Consider the following 8,156-nt stretch of genomic DNA (forward strand, 5'->3'; position numbering starts at 1 on the left):
AGCCTGGGCTGGAGTTCAGACCCTGCGTGACAGGCTGCGTACCGGCTGCAAACTGCACAGCGAATAGGGCAGCCCTGCCTCTGTTAGGCCTGCAAGGCTGTCAGGAAATAGGAGCCCCGGCTCCCCGATGAGGAAACAGAGGCTCGAATTGAGCCTGAGCCTGTCTTTCCTGACTCACGATCAAGACAGATTCAAATCTACCACCTTATGTTGGAGCACCCTGACTCAGTCAGACAAGATGCAAAGCACCCAGAAAGATGTACAAAATGAAGAGACATATATATAATTAAAAAATAGATCAATAAAAAAGAATGACCTCCACCCATGTGAACTTGCAGTTTCTGAAGCCTAGTTTTTGACTCCATCTATGAAATGGGAGACAATTCCCATCACATTGGGGTGCTGTGAGGGTTAAAGGAGAGAGGGCTAGAAACTGCCTTGCCCGAAGCCTCACCTGATCCCTGCTAGCTCGACATCTGCCCCAGCCTAAGGCAGGTGGCAGGCCGGGAGGGCCACAGGTGTGTGTGTTCAAGCGCAGGGAGGAGACAAGAGCTGAGAGGCAGCAGCTCCTTCTCTTTCTGGTGACTCAGCCCAGTGACTAGCAAGGCAGGAAGGCAGCGTGTTTTGTTGAAGGGAAGCCCCCCCCCCCACACACACACACAGTGGGCATATTGTGTGGGGTGAAGGGCAGCCTGGCAGGCGTGCCGTGGCTCCCAGGAAATCTGCGCAGTTTGAGAAGTAAAGAAAAACAGGAAATGCTCTCAGCAAATATCAAAATAAGATTTTTGTAATGTGAGAATTTGAAGACAGGCGTGATGGTGTTGGGGAGAGGCTTCTAGAGTCAGCTCTAGAAGTCTGGGTGTGGGGGGACAGCTGGGCACGTGGGGCGGCAGTCAGCGATGACACTCACATCACACCATCTGCAATTCCACATCCTCCATGAAACTGAAGCTTGATTTCTCCTGTCTGAGGGACAGGCAGAGCTCAGGGTCTAGAGAGCTGAGGGGCTTTCTCCAGGCACTCACATGGCTGGCAGGGGAGGGCAGAGCTGTGCTTCTTTTTTCATTTGTTGAAAGCATTTTTTTTTTAAGATTTATTTATGCATTCATAACTGAGGTACAGGCCAGAGGTGCAGGGGTGGTGAGAGGATTCACCAGAGACAGAGTGGGGAGCAGAACAGGCAGATTGACGAAATACACGCTGAGGGGAGTAAAGGGTGAGACGAGAGAGATCTGCTGCACCGTGTGGATCACCTCCAGGGTGAGGGATTGAACTCACACTGAAGTGGCTGTGGCCAGCTTGCAGTGAGTGTGCTTTAACCGCTGCGCCCTGTTGAAAATGTTTTCTTTGAACACCTATTTTATTCCAGATACTCTGCTAGACACTGAGGCTACAAACCTAAAGAAGAGCTGAAGCAAATTATTTGGTTTTGTTGCTAATGTTTCTGCATGTGTGAGTGTGAACGTGAGTGTATATGTGTAGGCATGTGTGTATCTGGTGTCTGTCTGTCTCGGAGAGTTTGCATCGGTAAAGAGCTCCATTTGTGTATGTGTTTTCATGGATTTATATATGAATTCTGTGTGTACATGTGTGCTTGTACTTGAACTTGTTTAAGAGTTTAAGCTTATATATTTAAGTCTGTTCGGTTGAGTCTACCTGTATCCTCATCTCAACTAAGAAAAAATGCAGGAAGATTCTCATGAGTGTGAGGTTAATTTGTAGAGAAGAGGGAGTTACTGACCAAGAGCATTTTGCTCCAGGGGTCTGGGAGCTGGGTGGTGACATTACGCTCACCTTGTGCAAGGTAGAGATGAGAACCCAAAAAGCCGGTAAACACAGGGATTGACCACAAGCCAGAGGAAGCAGGAAGTCAGGACCCAGGAAGGCCAGACCAGGGTGAAGGGGTTTGCCACGTGCAGGCCCAGAGCTGGCAAAAGCTGAGATCCTGGCAACGGAAAGGACTCAGCCATTAACAGAGGACAGAGATGTCCTAAGCCCAGCAGTGCACAAGGAAATACCTGAACCCGGTTGCTCGGGGAACCAGGTCATGCTTCCCCTAGCCTGGAGTGCACAGGTCATCTCCAAACAGACTGTCTCAGTAAGAGACAATTATTCCAACTTCCTGCCAAGTGGCAACCGGTGCCTGGCTTGGAAATCAGTAAGAGTTCAGTGTCTAAACCTAACAGGGCTCTACCTGAGACATAGGATCCCGAACCTGTAACGAAGATAGAGACCGTGGAGTGGGATGCAGGCCCACAGGGGCCAGGAATGAGAATGGTGCAGGGCGCACCGGACGCTAAGGTCACCTGAAAGGATGACCCTTCTGTCCTATTGTCCTTAGCATGGTTTGTCACTCAGATGGGCTTCCGTGAAATTTATGTTCGTGTAATATCAATTTTACTATGCAGTTAATCACAGGAAAGGAAGGGAAAAGGGAGTGTATCTGAACACTTCTATTTCATTTGCTTAATGAAGCGCTTAGAGCATGAGAGAGAAAGCTCCCTAATCATTTACCTTAGTAATAGGAGTTATATTGGAGAGTCTCTGACAGTGGCATCCAGCTGCTCTGGACATGGATACTGTCTTTATCTTGGTGACCATGAGGGAGCGCCGTTGTCTTCTGGGTGTGCAGGGTAGCTTCCGCTTCGTGAGGGAGAGCAGGGCTGAGGGAAGCAGCAGAGGCGTGCCCCCAGTCCTGACCAGGAGTGGACGGGAATCCAGTCTCAAGTCCCGCAGTTTTCCAGATGGTGGCTTCTGGGCTGGGGAGGGGTTGCAGGAATTAACCCAGCTTCCTCTGCCAGTAGCTGGACTACTCTCTGTCACTGGCCAGTGAGCTTGGGTGGGCCTGCACCACTACTTGAGTCCATTCTCAGTGTGGGGATGAGCAGGGCAGGCACCACTGGGTAAAATGGTTCTTCTCCCACCTACGTGGCTAGACTTCTAGGCCCTGAGTTCCCATTTCTCATCCAAATGAGAAGGGCTAACATGCTTGTTAGTCAGAGCTCTGGCCATGGAGTCCCAGAGCTCAAACACTAGCCCCCTAGAGGGGAGAGCCTTGGACAACTCCCTAGGAATCTCAGCCAGGAGGGTGAATTCCAGAGCAGGTGTTCCACTGCAGAGAGACGTGTTACATGACCTCGGGCAGGTTACTAACCTCATCCATAAAGTGGAAATTACAGTGGCACCAACTTGATAGGGCTGTTATGAGCATTGAGTGGTTCTATATATTTGTGAATTACAGGTGAAATATAATTCTGATCTTATTTATAATTTCATAAATATTTGCATTTTATCACGTACTTATTTTGTAATTCCTATTTCTAAACCATAAAGTATTCATAGTATAAACTATAGACTATTCACATACAGTATATACCAGCAGCTCAGGACAGAGGCTGGCACACTCCATCTGATAGATACTACAGAGTTGACCACAGCTGTGAGATTGGAGAGGGAGACTGTGGCAGCATTTACCTCTGTTGCTGTGAAGTCCTATGTGAAGCACTGTTAAGCAGTGGCACTTATCAGGTGTTTTGCCCAGTGCCTGGCAAACAGGAAGCTCCAGATAAATCTGAGCAGATTTCAGTGATGAAATCAGCCTGGATGCCGGGGTCAGGCCAGACGGCAAGGGGTCCCAGTGAGGCGCACCAGCCCACCTGTCACCTCCCTACTGGGAGGCAGTCTGTACAGGCAAGTGCTCCCGTCACAGAGAGAGGCTGCCGATCCCGAAGCTGACTCCAGACCTGGCTGGGCGTCCCCACTCTTATCGACCAGGGAGGCGTCAGACTGAGGGGGTTGTTTCCTTCATGAAAGAAAAATGCCTGTGCCTCCAAATTCCTGCTGGTGTGAGACAGAGGAGGAGTGGGCAAGAATGGGCAGGGTCCCAGAGGAGGAGTGAGGGAGTGAGTGAGTGGGAGGAGCAGAGGGATGGCTCAGTGCCCGCCTGGAAGCAAGCACACCCTGTCTGGAGGGTGCTGGGTGCTGGATCCCTGCCTGGTATGTGTGAAAGGCGTGCCAGGTGTGTGCAGGACCCTCCCTCACCCAGAAAAGACTCACTTCCAGCAGGGCTCCCCCAGATCCCCTGAGGCCGAGGGCCTCTGCTGGACCAGGGTTGCAGGTCTGGGCTGCCACCTGCCCGGCTCAGTTTCCTTGCCTGTCCCTCAGAGCATGGTCAAGTCCGGAGCAGAGGGCAGACACCAAGAGGCCCTACCTTCACCTCAGGGTGAAACACTAAACCCAGGGTCCCGGGCTGGGAGAGGAGCCAAGGCATCAGCAGGCCTTGCAGGCTAGCGCTTCCCCCATGATCTGCAGTCTGTCTACTCCAAGGAGCCTTATCCAGGAGCACCGTCAACTCCTCCCATAGCTGGGGACATTTCAGGGTTGCTCTGACTGATTATTTAGCAGGTGACGATAATAAGGAGCTAGCACTTCGCAGCAGTGCAGGAGCCAGCCTCTCCAGGGTGGTTTCTGTCATGAGACAGAAGCCTGGTGAGACTCTTCAGGTTCTGGAAGCAGCCTCTTCTCAATCTAGGGACACTGGGAAAGACATTGCCCTTCACACCAGGTGACACAAAAGCCCACCAGCTTCCTTGCAGGCCCAGAGCAGGTTAAGGGCTCTGCAGTGTATGGTGCCAGCAGCCTAACCATTGGCGGGGGGGTGCCCCACAGGCTGGCCAGTCCTTCAGCGGAAGCGTGGGGGTTTCAGGAGTGTCTGAACATGGGACACCAAGGGGCATGTGGCTAGAACAGACACTGAGCTCGAGGCCGGCAGTGATCCACTGTAAGATGGAGGTGTGCACCCAAGATGGAGGATGAGTAGGGGCAGAGGGCAGGAGGGAGCTGCCCGGCTGGCAGCCCACATCCTGTGGCACCAGAGGACGAGGGAGGGCAGGAAAAGCCTAGGCTGGGTTATGCTCAGTTACTGGGTAGTCTCTAGTGATGGTAAGACAGGCCCCCTCTTCTGGGAAGATGAAATGGTTACAGTTTTCCCTATATCTTCCATCAAGTACAATGAAAACCCCTGGACAGTGTATGTAATATAAATATGAGAGGTCCTTAAAGGTGGAGAAAAGGCAGGGGAGGTGAGGCCCTGGGACCTGAGGGATCACAGGATGGGGGTCCTTTGGGTTTGTTCTTAGCGCATAGAGTCCTAGCTTAGAACTAAAGAGTTGATAGCCTGGAAATAGCAATGAAGACCTGCTCTCTCCAGCCAGCGGCAGCAAGGGCAGTCTGACATCAGCCTTCTAGACTGTAGCCGTTCTCTGCAGTCAGACACCGCAGGAGAGACCCTGGCCCTGGCCCTGGCCCACCAGCAGCGGCCATGCAGGACCTGCAGCTCCTCAGTGAGAAAGCTGCGCAGGTTGTCAGGGTGCTCTGCCCCCCTTGGTGATGTCAGCGAAACACACAGATGAGACCCCATCAGACTGTAACTAGGGGCCTCTCCCCAGCTGGGGTCAGGTCAGAGGAGGCCTCCTGGAGAGACCTTGTAGTGGTGAGGAGGCCCCCAGCTCAGTGGTGTTGTGTAGACCACATGGGTAGGCTGAACTCCCACCCCTATCCAAGGGAAATGAGAAGCCTTAGAGTGTCAGGAGACTGGGGGCCTGAGCTTTGGCTCCCTCATGACAGGAGTGAGAATGCCAGCCTTCCCCTTACTGGAACTGTGTTCTACAAAACCAGCTGAAACAGGATTTAAGTGACACCCAGGGCCTCACAACATAATATCAAATGTCCAGATTTCAATAAAAATAAAAGGCATAGGGATCAGGAGAGGAAAAGGAAGTGTTCTTATTTGCAGGTGACATGATTGTAGAAACAATGTTATTTCTAATAGAAAATCCCAAGGAATCTATAAAGCCTTGTGGAACTAAAAAGTAAAAAAGTAGCAAGGTCCTAAGATATAAGGATACAAAAATTAATTGTAATTCTGTATGCTAACAATGATAATTCTGTATGCTAACAATGAACCTGTTTAAATTTAAAAAATATAGTTCCATGTGGAATTTGTTCCGGAAGCAGCATGTCTGGGTATAAATCTAAGAAAACATGTACAGGACTTGTATGCTGAAAATTGTAACACACTGAACAAAAATAGATCAAAGATCTAAAGAAATGAAGAAACAAGCCACCTTCATGAATTGGAAGACCCAGTAGAGTTGCCAATATCAAGGCCTAAGGTCAAGGTGTGGGCAGATGTGTTTCCTGAGGCCCCTCTCCCTGGCATACAGCCTCTTGCTGTGTCCTCACTGGGTCTTTCCTGGGTCTGTAGGACCCTGGTATCTCTCAGCTCAAATTTCCTCCTTTTAGAAAGGAAACAGTTAGGTTGGATTAGGTCCCACCCGTCCCGCCCGTGTGACCTCCTTAATCTAATGGCTTCACTAAAGGCCCTGTCTCTTGTCAGGTCCTGTAGGTTAGAACGTCAGCAAGTAGATTTTAGGGGATAACATTAAGCCAGCAGCAGAGGCTGGCTCCTCCCAGCTCTCTAGCTTCATTTCTCATCTCCTCCACCCCTACCCAGTCTTCCAGGACACTACTCCTCTGCTCCATGCCCAGGTATGTCACCCCTGTCCACAACACTCTCTGGCCCCACCATAAATGTTCTTTGTCCCACCTCACCAGCTCACACTGCCTCATCCTCCAGATCCCAGTTTAGACTTACCCCTCCAGGAAGTCTTTTCTGACCCCAAGTCCAGGTGGGCTCCCTTCTGGCCTCCCCATCCCAGTGCTCCCTCCCCTCTGCAGGCTCCAGTCACTGGGGTCCCACCTCTTTGGCCCTCTGCCAGACAAGGCTCTGAGGTGCCGAAGCCATAGCTGACTCACGCACGGCTGTATTCCCGTATTCCCAGAGCTCGCCGAGGACCTGGCATGGAGTGAATAGTCTACGTTTGTTGAGTAACAAGCAGTTGCATTTGAGAGTGGGGTTAATGGATCTACGAGTCTGGCTTTGCGTCCCTTGTGTGACCGTCTCCGGCACCGCCTGATGCAGACAACCTGGCTGGATGCTCTGCCCAGCCAGGCCGCAGGTGCCAGCGGGCCCGAGCGCTTCAGCAGCAGGTCACACGCAGCCACCTGGGGCACTTTACTGCTTGTATAGTGCAGTGGTATTACGGGATTGCGAGCAGCATGCTTCACCGCGTCTAGCTGACCCGGCTCTCACTTGGAGCCGCCCGATTCATTCGAAACACTGGCTTCACCTGCTCTCCAGGCAGCTGTCCCCCTTAGCTGAGGCCCTCAGAGTCCCTTCCCAGTCTTGCCCACGCATGTTTCATCCACTCACAGCTTTGCTCAAGCAAAGGTATGTATCTTGTCACTTCCCTGGCCTCCATGCATGTGGCTGTGGTGGGGAGAGGCATCTCCTGAGTCCTAGATAAGCGTCTTTGGCTTGGAGTTGAAACTGCTGCCTGCATAACCACTACAATTTATTCCACTGTATCCATTCGATTTTGCCCCAAATCCTTGTCTCGCTAGAATCTTGTCTGCTCTGAATCCCAAGCACTCTCATAAATTCCTCTGAGCTGAGCCTCTGATCTTGTTCACAGTGGGACACATTTATACAGCCGGGTTTGAATTCCACCCTCCACTGTCCAGCTGTGCGACTTTAGCAATGCAACTCTGCCCCAGTTTTTGTGTTTGTAAACTGGGCTTAGTAACAGCACCCATGGCAGGGGGCTCACATGAGGTGTTTCAAAGAAAGGGCCTGACAGCTGGTAAAGTTCTGATAAATGTTCACCTTTGCTGGGCTCAGCTCTCCCCACCTCGCCCCTTTTCTGTGATTCAGGGTTTCAGGCTCAACTCTGCCACGTACTGGCCTTGTGACCTCAGAGGATGTCGTCACCTTTTAGCTGCTTGTGAGCAGGAGAGGCAGAGACACACTCCCTTGGAGAGAATGGGGTGTGAGGACGTGCTTTACCCATGACCTGCTATGCGGGTGGCTTCAGAGGTGGACAAAGGACGCAGAAAGGGGCCGGTGTCCTCACCTCCTCCTGGAGACGTCACAGACGCTCTGTGGCATCATGGTGCACAGCTGCCATGCCCGCCAGCACACTGAACTCTTTCCTGTCTTGCCCATACCCTAGGTCTGCTATTTGGTTCTCTCCCTCTCTCTCTCTCTCTCCCCCTCTCCCTCTCCCTCTCCCTCTCCCTCTCCCTCTCCCTCTCCC

Source organism: Condylura cristata, unplaced genomic scaffold, assembly GCF_000260355.1.
Source record: "Condylura cristata isolate star-nosed mole 26May11 unplaced genomic scaffold, ConCri1.0 scaffold00025, whole genome shotgun sequence".
Lineage (NCBI taxonomy): Eukaryota > Metazoa > Chordata > Mammalia > Eulipotyphla > Talpidae > Condylura > Condylura cristata.